The sequence below is a fragment of the Gossypium arboreum genome, chromosome 5 (genome assembly GCF_025698485.1).
Source record: "Gossypium arboreum isolate Shixiya-1 chromosome 5, ASM2569848v2, whole genome shotgun sequence".
NCBI lineage: Eukaryota > Viridiplantae > Streptophyta > Magnoliopsida > Malvales > Malvaceae > Gossypium > Gossypium arboreum.
The window spans coordinates 28098132-28115320 of NC_069074.1; the positions used below are offsets into that span (position 1 = coordinate 28098132).

The window sequence follows — 17189 nt, forward strand, 5'->3', positions numbered from 1 at the left end:
GCCTTTCTCCATGTGGGGCATGGATGTCATAGGACCGATCTCGCCGAAAGCATCTAATGGACATCGATTCATCTTTGTGGTTATAGATTACTTCACCAAGTAGGTAGAGGCTACTTCTTACGCCAACGTCACAAAGTCGACAGTCAGCAAGTTCTTGAAGAAAGAAATCATATGTCGACATGAGATGCCTGAGAGGATCATATCGGACAATGTACTGAACTTGAACAATAGCACGATAGTGGATGTCTGTAGCCAATTCAAGATCAAACACCATAACTCGTCACCATATCGCCCAAAGATGAATGGTGCAGTAGAAGCGGCCAATAAGAATATAAAGAAAATTGTGAGGAAAATGACCGAGACTTACAAAGATTGGCACGAGAAATTACCATTTGCCCTCTATGCCTATCGGACGTCAGTCAGAACCTCTACTAGGGCAACGCCTTTCTCTTTAGTTTATAGAATGAAGGCAGTTCTGCCTATTGAGGTCGAGATTCCCTCTCTACGCGTGTTGTCAGAACTAAAGTTAGATGAAGCTGAATGGATCCAGTCTCGGTATGATTAGTTGAAGTTAATTAAAGAAAAGAGACTAAAGGCTATCCGTCATGGTCAAATGTATCAAAAGAGAATGATGCGGGCTTATAATAAGAAGGTTCGCCCTAGAGAATTCCATGAAGGAGACCTTGTTTTGAAAAAGATCCTTTAGAGGAAAATGGATGCCAAACTGGGAATGACTTTATGTAGTGAAAAAGGCTTTCTCTGGAGGAGCTCTGATTTTGACCAAGATGGATGGTAAAAGCCTGCCTAATCCCGTGAATTTAGATTCAGTCAAGAGATACTTTTCCTAAAAAAAAAACAAAAAAAAGGGAGAGGCCAAGGCGAAAACCTGTAAAAGGGCGCTTTGAGACCAAAGGGGTTTTGAATTGAAAACCCAGGAATGGGCAATTCAAATCGAAGATAGGGCATGCAGTAGTATTGTCTTCTCTGAATTAACAAGAAGGAAGGATGCTACATTTTGAGGCATCAACAATGTACTCTTGGTCTTCCAAACACATACCAACTTCAAAGAGTCCTCAAGAAGTTTTATGCAGAGAAGCTTATGCTGCGATATCTGGGGCACCTACTCTCATTTTATTTATTTTGTATCTTACGAAAATTTACTATTTTGATTACTTGATTCATTTCGAGCATTGCTCTCAATAAAATTCCATCCTGTCTATTGCGATAATCCTTTTCAAGTGCTTTTCATTGAAATGATGATTAATGGACTAATGATATTTAAAAAAAGAGTTCTGCACGTTACTCTGAAATGCTTCTAAATGATACAAGGACCTGAAACGGGGCTAATTAGTTTGAATCACCCTACATTCAAAGGTTGGAAATGTTAGGGAAAGAATAGCCCAGATTGTGATTATTCTTCAGGTTTTCTGCCAGATATACCAGTTGAAGAAAAAGGCAGAGTAATACGTCGATGATAAAACCTCGATGAAAAACGAGTAATATCAAATTAAGTATTAAAAAAAATAAAATGACATTTTTTTTGCATTCATGCAAACATCATTCATACATATCTATCTATGAGCATCTGATTCATTCTGATTATGACATCCTAATCATTCGGTATAAATAGGCCCATGAAATAGATTCAACAGGTCATGTTCTCCAAAGAATGGTATAACAGACTAAAGAAATCAAAATTCTACACCCTTAAAGATGCAGTGGGACGGATTGAAATCACCACGGCAAATCTTGCCTCCCTGAAGTTGCAGTGGAGCAGATTAAAGTCGCGAATCTCATCTCCTTGAAGTTACAGAGGAGTAGATTGAAGTTACAGATCTTATCTCCCTGAAGTTGCAGTGGAATAGATCGAAGATAGCAAACTTTATCCCCCTGAAGTTGCAGTGGGGCAAGTTAAAGTTACAAGTCTTATCTCCCTGAAATTGCAGTGGGGTAGACTGAAGATAGCAAATCTTATTTGCCTGAAGTTGCAGTGGAACAGGTTAAAGCTACGAGTTACAAGTCCTATACCTTTGAAGTTGCAGTGGGTCAGATCAAATCTACCATGAAAAATCTTATCTCTCTGAAGTTGCAGTAGAGCAGATTAAAGCCATTAACCTTATCTCCCTGAAGATGCAGTGGAGCATTTTGAAATTACCAAGTCTTATCTCTCTTACAGTAGAGCAGATTAAGGCTATAAATCCTATACCTATGAAATTGCAGTAGTCGGATCAAGTTACCATAGCGAATCTTATCTCCTTGAAGTTGAAGTGGAACAGATTGAAGTCGCAAACTTCATCTCCCTGAAGGTGCAGTGGAGCAGGTTGAAATTACCAGGTCTTATCTCTTTGAAGTTCCAACGGAGTGGATCGAAGCTACAAATCTCTTCTCCCTGAAATTGCATTGGAACAAATCGTAGCACTATTTCCTATACCCCTGAAGATGCAGTGGGATAGAACGAGGCTACTAGAAGAAAAGAAACACCAAGAAGCCAAGATTCGACAAGACTAGGCAAAATTGGCTCTTTTAAAGGACTTTGCTCCATTTTTGTTACACGACAATGAGCAAAGAGGGGCAGTTGTAATAGCCAATTTTGGCCCAGGCAAATAAACAAAAAATAAAACCCAAATAACCAAATAAAAAGTCCAAATTTTAAGTTCATTTACAACATATGTATGACCCAAACAATTAAAACCCTAGCCCAAATCCTAGCCCACTATCTTAAACATTTTTAGCAAACAAAAAACCTAGCCACCAAAGTTTTTAGCCGCCACTCCCCCTCAGCCTTGGCCACCACCCGCGCCATCTCGCCTCCTCGCGAGCCAACCACCGCCCTTCCACGCCTTTGACACCTGCAGAGGGAAATTAATATAAGGCATGATAGCAAAACGACAAAAAAAAATGGAGTTAGAAGGTAGTAATTCGGCTTTAAAATCCTAAGAATTCTCTTTGTAATTTTTTTACACAGACTATCAATTGAAAAAAATAGAACAGAAGTTTGAAACAGAAGTTTGAACAAGGTTGATCTCCGATTTTCTTTTTCTTGGTTTTCATTTCGTTTTTAGTTTCCTTTTATTTTTTTTATTTTTTTTATTTCCTACAAATCTATTAAATAAAAGTGAGCATAAAACAAATAAGAGAAAGAAAGGAAGAAGAGAGTCTCACCAGAATCGCCCGTGGTTACGTCGCCGGAGGTCTCTCCTCCGTCATCGGGATCGAAAAATGGTTAAAGAACTCTTCTTTTGTTTCTTTTCAGCTCAAGAAGGCTAGACCTTCGAACCCCTTTCGAAACAGGGCTAAACGACCCATTCTTGTGCATCTTCGGCCACCGAATACAGTGGTGGTGCGACGGTCAGACGGTGAACCCAACCATCGCAGACAAAGGGAGAGGGAGAGAGAACAAAAGGCTCTCTGTTTTTTTTTTAAAAAAGGGCTGAAATGAAGAAAAAAAATCAAATTTTGGCTTTAATAGCTGTATAAAACGGCAGAGTTTTGGCAACCCCCCACGCCTCAAAATAGCGCCGTTTAGGTGGGGAACGCGCGACCCGACCGTGCCCAGCGGAGGATCCGCGCATTTTGACCTAATGGTCTATTTGAGCATTGGATCCCTCCATTTTGGTGGCGCGATTCAATGTAGTCCCATATATTTTTTTTATTTTTTCCCCAGGATTTTGCCTTTTTTTTTATTTTAGTCCTCCGCCCATTTGAGGAGCCAGGCCCTTGAAACGCTGCGCATAGTGGGTCTGGGGTAATTTCCCAGTTAACCCCCCACTCTTTCGCGCGTGTTTCATTTTGGTCCCTGGTAGCTTTTGGCATTTGCGGTTACGCCCCATTATTTTATGCTGATTTGTAATGCAGCCCTTGACCTTTTTAACTTCATTTTATTTTTAAAATTGTTTCACTTATTTTTATTTATTTTATTTATTCATTTTATTTTTATTGTTCACTCTCTAAATTGTATGGATTTTTCATTTGACATATTATTTCACTTAAACTATTTTATGTTTTTGTATGTTACTTATATTAGAACTGTCTTGCCTTTTATTATTCATTTTAAGATTCTTTTACACATAATCTATTTAAAGCTTTCATATGTTATTTTAAAGGGTGTATAAATTATTTATCTTGAATTACTTTATATTATTGCATCTTTTAATGTCTTATATATGTTAATTCTTTCAAATCATTTTGTATTATATACTTCAAATGGCCATTGACGGTATTTATTTTGAAATTTTTATTTAATTAAATGCGTTTAAATATATAAAGTTATTTTAAAATATTGATTTACATTCTTAAATTATAAGATGCTTAGATTAAAATATCAAAATCTTACCTCCTTGAAACCACTTCAAAACTATATTGTAAAAATATTATTTCATGTTAATTTTTGCTTTATTTAATGCGGGTTCATCAGTCATTTTTCATCATAAGATGAGTTTGGTTAATCATTTATTATTCGTCAAATTTTTTAAATTGTTCAAAAACTATAGGAACAACAATCTTGAAAGTAGTTCGCATTCTAACCTTTTTGCACTTTTAGTATACGGGGTTTCTAAAGCTTTCACTAATTTCACAATTGTTAATAAGCTTAGAATTTTCAAATTCAATACAACTTTTTGCATTATGATGAAGAAAATAAAACCTATAACTTTAAAGGGGTATTTGGTTTTCAAAATCTTACAATCTTGGTGGTGATGTAAGACTCTAGAATGTGATTAATTACCATGTCTAGATTTCAAGCATTCCTTTGAGGCCATCGTCTCACATTCACAACAATATCAATATTCGTGAATGTAAGAAGTAAATATCACATTTTCCTTACGTTATCTTACTTTTCGAGAATAATATGAAATATTTTGGACAATTTTGGAATTTTCTTTTATTATTTTAATCAATCTATGTAACACCCCAAACCCGGCCTAGACGTTATGGCCGGATCAAGCGATGTCAAATGGTAGCGTGTTTGAAAAAAAAACGTAACTTTGCTTAAAACAATTTCCGTTTAGAAATTTTTAATTTTTACTTATTATTTCTAAAATCGTGTTATTTAGTCAGTCGAAATTTTTCAAAACGTTTATTCAATGCGGAAGCTTTTAAAACGATTTGCGTATTTGTGAGTATTTTGTTTAAACGTTTGATTCTCTTGAAAACCCGAGTTTTCCTAATACTAGCAGTTATAAACCATAACCAATAAAAGTCCCAAACCAAAATAAAAACCCATAGAGGCCATATTTACAAAAAAAAATACCCAAGTAAAATCTAAAATCATAAATAAGGGCAAAACAGTGTCAAAGACTAATCTCGATTAAACTGAAATCTCGAAAACGACAATAGTCCAAATAGGGTGTTTATCACTTACCCTAAACACCTCGATTGATTCCAACTAAAGTTCTACCAAAGAGGAGCTCCGACCTTTGCGAAACGTTGCTGCCAAAATCCAGAATTAAACTAATGAAAGGCAACGACACAATAACGATAAAAAAAGAAAAACCCCTCCTTAAAACGAGTAAAACCTCACTCCCACTACCAAAGCACACGCAGTTGGAGAGCCGAAAAACTAGAGTTTAACAACACCAGAAAAACGAAGAAAGAAAGAAAAGGAAGGGACGAGAAAAAAAAAAGAAACGAAACGTCAGGGATGTTGGGAATTTTCAGCAGAGAGAGAAAAAGAATTAGCAAAATAAAAATCAAGGGATATTCCCACAATCCCTTAATTATCTCTACTACCCACACAACAGATAACTTCCACAGAATTTTGGTTTAACAGAAACTCTCACTGCAACACTAGGCAAAAATAAACTCCCTTACAAGGATTCTAACTCAAAACCTCCAGCAAACCAACAATCCACCTAATCACCAGACCAGCAGGCCCATTTTGACATATTTTACCAACTTTTAACTATAAGCCCACTGTACAAAAGCAAGGCTTTATTCAATTAAAACAAAAATTTAGCTCAAGACAAAGCTTGAAACCAAAACCTCATACACAAACCCAGAACATAAACTACTAAAGAAAATACATAGTTGTGTCACAAACACACAGAAATAAATATATGAGATTTTTGGGGCGTTACAATCTAATCCTAGTTATGCAAAAAAATAGGCATAATAACAATAGTTGCCCTTAACATTTACTACCTCTCACAGTGTTCTCCTTATCTTTTTCTTTTCACAATGTCAACCTTATCGTTTCGATTTTTGTCAAATAAGCCTGGTTTGGATGGAAACCGTTAGTCAACTAATGGTCAACTTTTTTTGTTGACATGGAGTGACACCTCACTTTTACTTACTGATGTGGCGTGACATTACAAAAATATAAATCTTAAAAAGTTATTCCAAATTAAAAATAAAATAAATGAAAATTTTAAAAATGTAATATTTTTTTAAAAAAATATCACCCATTTAAATATTTAATTACTTGTTTTGTCCATTTAATTTTTCGAGAGAATCCCTTGTTTTATCCCTTAAATCATCCAAAAATTACTAAAATTCAAACGAGATGAGCAAAATTGAGATGAAAAACTACATTAAAAACAAGTAACTTGATTTAACTAATAATCAAATAGAAACCACAAATCAAAGGGAAATCCAAATCTGATATCAAAACATTAAAGGTGAAATCTAAACAGGAAAGCTACAACTTTGAAACCCACATAAAGAAAATTCAACCACAAACTAGCAATTTAGTAAAGTTCAATCTACACTTTCCTTGAAAATTATCAGTGAGATTATCAATATTTCACTTCAACACCAGCACTTCGTGCTTTCACCTACTCAGTTTCGGTTCTTCTCTTACAAATCTTTGTTTTATATTCTTTGTTACTTCTAACAATTCACCGACAAGGAGAAAAAGGTATCTGTACGATAATATGTGCCTTATCATAAAGTTTTAAAAGAGATCTAAGAAATTTCATTACTTGGATATTAGAAGATTAAAATTATTCAACAACGATAAACTATTACTGTGATGGATAATGAGATAATATTTTGATATTTTAATTTAATTTTTTAGTAATTTATTTTTAAATGTCAAGTATTTTAATAATTATTCAATTACATACAAATATGTTTCTCTAATTGATCTTGTGCCAAACGATTAATAATCCAAAATATAGTTTAAATTATTCCTGAACTAAAATTAAATAAATGTGTAAAATCAGGTGTAAGACCGCTTTCTTACTCGAACTCTTTAAAATTTTAAATTTTTCTCAAAAGTAAGAATGTTGGAAAAATCAGTTTAGAAAATAATTTTACAGGCATAGTGGAAGTTTAAATTTTTTAATTAAAATCAAGCCATTGTGATATTTATTGTAATAAACATTAACCGAAATTATATGTGTATTTTGCACAAGGCAGTTTAGGTTGATCCCGGCTTTATACTTAACGATTTTCTTTGTCATTCTCGAACCCCGAAGTACTTTGAACGTGAGCTCAAAGTGTCACAAATTAATTGCATGGAATGGAAACTTTTCTAAAAAAAAATTAGTAGGAAAATTAATTCTCTTTATAACTAAAATTATGTGTTTTTCCCAAAAAAAAATTATTCTGTAAAATAGATTGTAACCTCCCCAACTCGGCCTAGACGTTAGATCCGAATTTAGGAGATTACATCAGCCACCAAAATGTCCTGGCAGAATTATCGAAGTTTTAAAAACAGTTAATTTTAAATATTTATTTATTTTAGAAGGAAGTTTTGGTATCTTTTCTGAAAAACTCAGGAGTTTTAAGAAAAACAATTAAGTTTAACATCTTCACTATAATGATGTTTTCTATTGAAATTTTAGTTGAAAATCCAAATTACTTTCTTAACAAAACACATTTACAATTTAGCAGCGGAAAAGTGATATCAACATAATTTTAATAAAAATCATAGTTCAAGAAAAAGATGTATGTACGATAATATGTACCTTATCATAAAGTTTTAAAAGAGACTTAAGTGGTTCCATTGTTTGGATATTATAAAATTAAAATTATTCAATAAAGATAAAAGATTACTTTAATGGATAATGAGATAAATATTTTGATATTTTAATTTAATTTTTAATAATTTGTGTTTAAGTGTCAAGTATTTTAACATAATTGATCTTGTGCCAAATGATCAATAATCCAAAATATAGTTTAAATTATCTTGAACTAAAATTAAATAAATGTGTAAAATTAGGTGTAAGGCAACTTTCTTATTACTTGAACTCTTTAAACTTTTAATTGTGTCTTAAAGGTAAGACCGTTGAAAAAATCAGTTTAGAAAACAATGTTTTTAGGCACAGTGGATGTAACGCCCCAATTTTCGGGAATCCTGTGAATGCTGACATAGGTTTAATTATGTTAGTGGGCCTCTAGAAAGCCCAAGCTTAAGATAGAACCCGGCAATTTTAGTTAATTTTTGTTCCATAAGAAAAAGGGGGTGAAATGATGAAATAGGACCTATGTGAAAATGTTTGAAAATGCTATAGGCTAAATTGAAGTGGCCAAATAAATAGGAGTGCAAAATAGGAGGATTTGCATGACAAACCTCCCATTTTACATGAAGTGGCCAACCATCATGTTGTTGTAGACAAAATGTACACTTGATATCCATAATTTATGGTACAAATTGATACAAATTGATAATAGGTTAGGTAAATGTTCCATGATAATGGGTTAGGTAAATGTTTCATGATAATAGGTTAGGTAAATGTTCCATGATAATGGGTTAGGTAAATGTTTTATGATAATGGGTTAGGTAAATGTTTCATGATAAGAATATCATGTCTTTTGTATTAAAGAATTAAATGGATGAAATATGAAGTTTTATTAAAAGAAAAAGGGTGAAAAGAACAAAGTTTTGTCCATCTTTGTTCATCATAGCTGAAAGTTAGAGAAGAGAAAGGAGAGGAAAAGCTCTTGAGTATTCGGTCATTAGGAGGAGGAAAATTGAAGGTAAGTTCTTGGTACCTTGCTTCTATTTTGAGGTTCATGAGTTCTTCTTGATTTTACCTTAACTCTTGAAGTATATTTTGATTTTTAGTTGTGTTGTGAGCATTTAGTCATGAATTAAAATGAAGGAAATGGTTGTTGTTTCATGTTCTTTTGATGAAAAATGGAAGATAGGTGAAGTTGAGCCAAACAGATGAGCATGCATGTGCCTTAGATGTTAAAGGAAAAATCAGCTAACATGTTGTGCTTTAAAATGATGAAATGGAGATTATACTTAAGTAAAATCATAGATATGTGATGATTGATTGGTGATATACATGTTTAAATAACATGCATGCAAGGTATGTGTGAAAGAGTGATTTGGTAATAAATCTGCTTGGGACAGCAGCAGTAACGTGACTTTGAAAAATCACCATAAATTGTGGGAGATGAATTAGAAGCTGAATAAATTATGTAATTAAAGCTTATTGAGTCTAGTTTCTAATGAAATAAACAAGAACATATTTTGAATTCTGTACAATGAGAAATTTGATTCGTAATGAAGAGTGGTCAGATTAGTCAAACAGTGAAACATGGGAAACTTTAAGAAAAATCTGGTATTGATTGGCCATACCAAAATTCTGAAAATTTTATGGATAAAAGATATATGAGTCTATTTTCAGGAAAATTAACGGCACTTGATTTGGAGTTTCGTAGCTCCAGTTATAAATGATTTAGTGACTGTTGCTCAGGAAGACAGCTTGCAGTGAAATTATGATTATGTGGTAAACATTGACAAAAATTTGTTAATGAGTTGCTTATTGATTTCTTATAAGCTTACTATGATCTGTAGGTGTGGTTGGCTGAATATTGTAAGGGGTTAATACGTAGTTCGTATTTGAATAGTTAGATTAACGTGTTAGTAATCCAATTGTAGGCATTTCGTGTGTGGATCTCGTCAGCATATCGTCGCAAACAGGTGTGTAACTAACACCCTCTTTCTTAGTCTAGATCGGCAAAAGTTGAAAAGCTGAAATGCCGAAAACCGGTATTTTGTAGATTTGCGAGTGTGCGAATGCTCGTGAGGTAAATCGATTAATGTTTTAGGTAAGTTGCAATGTTTGGACTGCAAAGTGCATGATTTCTGTGCCCTCGATATTTTTGGGCTTAATGGGCCAAAATTGGAATGATGGGCCAACAGGCCCAATTCGGTAAGAACCCTCGGTAATGATTACATTAGTACGTGAAAGGTAGGAATATGCATGAAAAACCTAAAATAGATAAATTACTGAAATACCTTTAAAAGTGGAAAATTTACGCTTTACCCTAGGAGATAAATTACCAAATACCTCTAGGGTTAAATTAACCTAAATGCATGTTTGATCGTTGTTATTTATTGCATGCCATGTTGTTATTATCGATGCATGGACCGGGATATTGACGGAGGAAGTACTGAAAGTGGCTTGTCCACGTCTTGGAGGCTTTGCCTCAATTCTTCGATAATCGAGCGACAAAGTACAAGAATCGTGGAGTGTTAAATGGGTGGGTTGAGCTATTCCCACATGGAGTGTATGGCTGGTACGGGTGGAGTGTAGTGGTTGGTGGGTTGAGTAGTCTCCCCAAATGGGCTTGCATATGTTTACTGATGTTGCATGTATTTTGAAATGGGCCTATGGGCCATACTGTTATCTGAATAAGGGGCTAAGGCCCAGTTTATTATAATCTGAAAAGGGCTCTGGCCCAGTACCACTGTTACCCAAATGGGCTTGCATATGTTTATTGATGTTGCATGTATTTTGAAATGGGCCTATGGGCCATATTGTTATCTGAATAAGGGCTAAGGCCCGGTTTATTATAATCTGAAAGGGCTCGCCCAGATTACCACTGATACTGAATAGGCTTAGGCCCAATAGGCTTGAGTTGACTTGGGCTTTGAATGGGTTTTCCTTACACACTGAGTTTCCCCAAACTCACCCCTTTTATTTTCATCCACGCAAGAAATCCCCAACCATAGTGGGCTTGGAGCTGTGAGGGAATTGAAGTGGCCACCCGCTCAAAGTTTGATTTTCTTCGGTGAACTGGACATCCTTTTAATTACATTTGAGGTTTTGGGCTTTTAAATATAATAAGGCCGCTTATTTATTTTTGATGGTTTTAATATGTATTACTAAGATAGGTATTACTTATTTTAACTGTTGAAACTGGATAGCTTTAGGGCAAGTTTTCAAAAACAACAGTTGATTTCAAAATAACACGACAACAAGCAAAGCTTCCGCAATGAAAGTATTTTCCAAAATTAATTACTTTTCCTAAAAATGACTTAATCAAATCGGTTTCCTAGAAATATCCATGATGTTAAGGTGTGGCAATGGTGGTATGCATGTCTAGGATTGGATCCGAAGGGAGCTTGGTACTTAAGCAGTCCGATAGACTCACCACCTCTTTTCTGGTTTCCTACCTGGTGCACAACTTCCATTTACTTTAACCCTTAATGAATTAATCTTTTGAACATTAAGTACGATTTTCTGGACTTAGAATGGATTTTTTTTAACGTTTTTGATGTGGCATGCCGGATCCGGCCATAACTTCTGGGCCGGGTTTGGGGTGCTACAGTGGAAGCTTAAAATTTTTCTTTAAAATCGAACCATTATGAAATTTATAGCAAGAAACATTAATAGAAATTATACATATGCTTTGTACAAGGTGGTTTAGGTCGATCTCAACTTTCTACAGAACCACCTTCTTCTCTATACTCAAACCACAATCTACTTTGAGCGTGGGTTCAATGTGTCACAAATTGTAACTCCTCAAAAAATTGAGTGTTTTTTGTTAAATTCTAATATAATTAAGTCTTTGTATTTATGGTTAAGTGCTCTGTTTGGATATTAGAAGTTAAGGGTTCAAATCTCATATTTGGAAATTTTGTTATTTTGTTTGACTTAACCTTTATTCTTGAACGATTGACTTAAGTTTAATTCTGCGTTAGTTTGTGTTAAAAATGAGTTTGCTGGTTTGATGGTTAAGTATTTGTTACTTTTTGGTTTAGTTTTCGAGTCTTTGTGTGAGCGAAGTGGAGATGTGTTTTTTTTTTTTTGCTACTCTATAGAATTAGTTTAATTCTTTTTTTTAATTAAATTTGTAATAGCCAATTTTGGCCCAGACAAATAAAAAAAAATAAAACCCAAATAACCAAATAAAAAGTCCAAATTTTAAGTCCATTTACAACATATGTATGACCCAAACAATTAAAACCCTAGCCCAAATCCTAGCCCACTATCTTAAACATTTTCAGCAAACAAAAAACCTAGCCACCAAAGTTTTCAGCCGCCACTCCCCCTCAGCCTTGGCCACAACACGCCCCGCCTCGCCTCCTCTCGAGCCAACCACCGGCCTTCCATGCCTCTGACACCTGCAGAGGGAAATTAATACAAGGCATGATAGCAAAACGACAAAAGAAATGGAGTTAGAAGGTTGTAATTCGGCTTTAAAATCCTAAGAATTCTCTTTGTAATTTTTTTACACTGACTATCAATTGAAAAAAGTAGAACAGAAGTTTGAAACAGAAGTTTGAACAAGGTTGATCTCCGATTTTCTTTTTCTTGGTTTTCATTTCGTTTTTAGTTTCCTTTTATTTATTTTTTATTTTTTTATTTACTACAAATCTATTAAATAAAAGTGGGCATAAAACAAATAAGAGAAAGGAAGGAAGAAGAGAGTCTCACCGGAATCGCCCGTGGTTACATCGCCGGAGGTCACTCTTCCGTCGTCGGGACCGAAAGTGGTTGAAGAACTTTTCTTTCGTTTCTTTTCAACTTAAGAAGGCTAGACCTTTGAACCCCTTTCAAAACAGGGCTAAACGACCCATTCTTGTGCATCGCCGGCCACCGAATACGGTGGTGGTGCGGCGGTCATGCGATGAACCCAACCATCGCAGACAAAAGGAGAGGGAGAGAGAGCAAAAGGCTCTCTGTTTTTTTTTTTAAAAGGGCTGAAATGAAAAAAAAAATCAAATTTTGGCTTTAATAGTCGTATAAAACGGCAGAGTTTTGGCAACCCCCCACGCCTCAAAACGGCTCCGTTTAGGGAGGAACGCACGACCCGACCCATACCCAGCGGAGGATCCGCGCATTTTGACCTAGTGGTCTATTTGTGCATTGGATCCCTCCGCTTTGGTGGCGTGATTCAATGTAGTCCCATATTTTTTTATTTTAGTCCTCTGCCCATTTGAGGAGCCAGGCCCTTGAAACGCTGCGCATAGGGGGTCTGGGGTAATTTCCCAGTTAACCCCCCACTCTTTCACGCGTGTTTCATTACGGTCCTGGCGACTTTTGGCATTCTTGATTCGCCCATTATTTTATGCTAATTTGCAATGCAGCCCTTGACCTTTTTAACTTCATTTTTATTTTTAAAATTGTTTCAGCTTATTTTTATTTATTTTATTTATTCATTTTATTTTTATTGTTCACTCTCTAAACTGTATGGATTTTTTCATTTTACATATTATTTCACTTAAACTATTTTATGTTTATGTATGTTACTTATATTAGAACTGTCTTGCCTTTTATTATTCATTTTAAGATTCTTTTACACATAATCTATTTAAAGCTTTCATATGTTATTTTAAAGGGTGTATAAATTATTTATCTTGAATTACTTTATATTATTGCATCTTTTAATGTCTTATATATGTTAATTCTTTCAAATCATTTTGAATTATATACTTCAAATGGCCATTTACGGTATTTATTTTGAAATTGTTTTATATATTATTCATTTAAAATTGTTTTGATTATTTATTTTAAATTGTTATACCTTATTTATTTATTTTTGAAATGTTTTATTATTATTTACCTTAAAGATTCTTTATATTATTTATTTCACACTTTTATATCCACATATATTGTTATTAAATTTTTTTGTATAATCCTTTTAAATTGTTTTGTATATAGTTGATTTATTTATTATTTATTTATTTCTTTTGTATATTATTTATTTATTTTTAAAACTCATTTATTATCCTGTTAAAATTTCCTATTTATTCTTTTTAATTAACTTTATTTTATATTGATTATTTAATCCATTTACCTTTGATTGTTAATAATTAGTGTTTAAAGAGTTGTGGGTAGTCCCAATTTCTAGAGGGTCATGGACTACTCTGATAGCCATCGTTGCCGAACAACTCGGGATGGCAGATTCGTGTATCTGGTTATGAGTGTAAAATTTAATACGAGGTCTAAATTGAAAGAAACAAAAACAAAACTTGAATTTATTTGAATTTTCATATTGTGCAAATTAAATTAATTTCGTGATTTTGAATTTAATTAAAAAGCTTATTTTCTTTATTTAATTTGTCAATATCAAAATATTAAAGTTTATTAATATTAGAATTTTCTTTTATTGTGATGTTATTAATGATATTTATAATCATGTTTTAGTTCCTTTCTATCAATTAATTTGTGTCCAATACTTATGTAATGATTTATATAATATTAGCACCACTGAGCATAAAAATTGCTCAGCATATGGTTTGTTTATTTTTCCGTGTGCAGGTAGTTAGATATGTTTGATCGTTCCAGCAGCATTTGAAGAACCGAAGTTTAGCTCAAACAATGTTGGTGAAGAGTTTACTCTATAGTTGATGTAAATGGCATGTACCTAGGCTTATAAATATATATATTATGTCGTAAACTGAATTTAAATATTTTCATTATGTTTTCTTAGCTAGTATTTTATAACTAATGTTTTCATAAAATAGTAAAGCATAGAAATCTAGTTTATTAATATGTTTTGAGAAATCGTAGTGCTGGAAATTGGTTTGAGAGATAATTTGAATGTGAATATTTTGTGAAAATCTAAATTTTGCAGGGGGTTTTATAGAAAATAGGCAGAAATGCTGCCAAAATTTTTATAAAATAATTTTTATAAAAATGGAAAAGTGAGTTGCTTTGGCAACAAAATGTGACATTTTATATTCGGATTCAACAACTGGGTTGGGTATAAGGTGTCACATTTTGCATCAAGGATTTCGTGTAATACCCCTAACCCTTATCTATCCCCAGAATAGTGTAACACTCCAAACCCGACATAGACGTTATTGCCAAATCTGGCGATGTCACATGAAATAGGGTTTGTGATCAAATTTATCAAGGTTAAATATCATTTTTGTTTATTAGCTTCTATTTATCTCTGGTGAATTTCAAAATTATTTCCTCTTTAATTTGGTCCAGTTAAAAATATATTTTGTTGCGGAAGCTTTCAAAATCGTGATATTTTAAGAAAACCGTTCACATTTAGGAAAACGTTGTTTTTCAGTTCAACCGAGTTTTGCAGTTCAAAAAGTCCATAAATAAAAACAGTTAAAATCCAAAATCAAGGCAAACAATCCAAAAGTCCCAAATTACATCAAATACTCTATAAGAATAGGAAATAAAAACCGTAAATGAAATTAAAACCGTTCAATGAACATGTGGTCACCGTAGAGTCCTCCGCTGCACCGAATCCGTCTAAGTCTAGGGATTACCTGTACAGATGAAGCAGAAAGGGGTGAATTTACGTAAACTCAGTGTGTAATCTCCACAGAAAACATACATACAATCAATCACAACAGACAGTCAAATACAGTCTGGGCCTAGGCCCATTTCAGTTTCAGTAGCAGTTTGGGCCTTAGCCCATTTTAGTTTCAGTATCAAATATGCATTAGGGCCTAAGCCCTTCACAGTAACAGTATCAGATATACATTAATCAGTAAACAGAGTTCTATCCAACCAACCTCTACACACTATTTTCGTCCATCCCTACATTCTATGTGGGGTTTAAAATACCAATCCATCCCTACACTGCAAGAAGTATCGAATGTGGCACATATTAATTCTTGAACCAGGAAGTCACAAATTAATTGCATGGAATTGAAACTTTTTTAAAAAAATTCAATAGGAAAATTGCTTCTCTCTATAACTAGAATTATGTGTTTTTCCCAAAAGAAATAGAATTTATTCTGTAAAATAGAATGTAACCATCCAACCTGACCTAGATGCTAGACCCGAATTTGGGAGATTAGATCGGCCACCGAAATGTCTTGGCAAAATTATCAAAGTTTTAAAAACAATTAAATTTAAACATTTATTTATTTTAAAAGGAAGTTTTGGTTTCTTTTCAGAAAAATTCAGGAGTTTTAAGAAAAACGATTAAGTTTAACATCTTCACTATAACGATGTTTATTATTGAAATTTTAGTTGAAAATCCAAATTACTTTCTTAACAAAACACATTTACAATTTAGCAGCGGAGAAGTGATATCAACATAATTTTAATAAAACCATGTTTCAAGAAAAAGATGTATGTACGATAATATGTACCTTATCATAAAGTTTTAAAAGAGAACTAAGTGGTTTCATTGCTCGGATATTATAAAATTAAAATTATTCAATAATGATAAAAGATTAATTTAATGGATAATAAGATATATTTTGATATTTTAATTTAATTTTTAATAATTTGTGTTTAAATGTCAAGTATTTTAATAATTATTCAATTACATACAAAAATGTTTCTCTAATTGATCTTGTGCCAAATAATCAATAATCCAAAATAAAGTTTAAATTATTCTTGAACTAAAATTAAATAAATGTGTAAAATCAGGTGTAAGGCAACTTTCTTGTTACTTGAACTCTTTAAACTTTTGATGGTGTCTTAAAGGCAAGAACGTTGAAAAAATCAGTTTAGAAAACAATGCTTTTAGGCACAGTGGAAGCTTAAAATTTTTCTTTAAAATCGAACCATTATGAAATTTATAGCAAGAAACATTAACTGAAAGTATACATATGCTTTGTACAAGGTGGTTTAGGTCGATCTTAGCTTTCTACTGAACGACCTTCTTCTCTATACTCAAACCACGATCTACTTTGAGCGTGGCTCAAAGTCTCAATAATTGTAAGGACCTAAAAATTAGAGAGTTATTTGTTAAATTCTAATATAATTAATTCTTTGTATTTATAGTGAAGTGCTTTGTTTGGATATTAGAGGTCAGGTGTTCAAATTTCATATTTGGAAATTTTGTTATTTTGTTTGACTTAACCCATATCCTTAAATGGTTGACTTAAGTTTAATTCTGCGTTAATTTGTGTTAAAAATGAGTTTGCTGGTTTGATGGTGAAGTATTTGTTACTTTTTGGTTTAATGTTTGAGTTTCTGCGTGAGCGAGTCAAGATATGTTTTCCTTTTCGCTAATCTGTAGAATTAATTTAATTGTTTTTTTAAATTAAATTGTTTTCTTTCCTTTCCCTCTTCTATTCATTC

At 33.2% G+C, this 17189-nt stretch overlaps 1 long non-coding RNA gene across 1 annotated transcript; it reads left to right on the forward strand.

The window, feature by feature from the left end:
* The first annotated feature begins 9824 nt into the window (after nt 1-9824).
* Nucleotides 9825-14811, forward strand: LOC128292778 (uncharacterized). Its single transcript, XR_008282690.1, has 2 exons — nt 9825-9874; nt 14445-14811. It is a non-coding gene; the product is annotated as an uncharacterized LOC128292778 (long non-coding RNA).
* The last annotated feature ends 2378 nt before the right edge of the window (nt 14812-17189 follow it).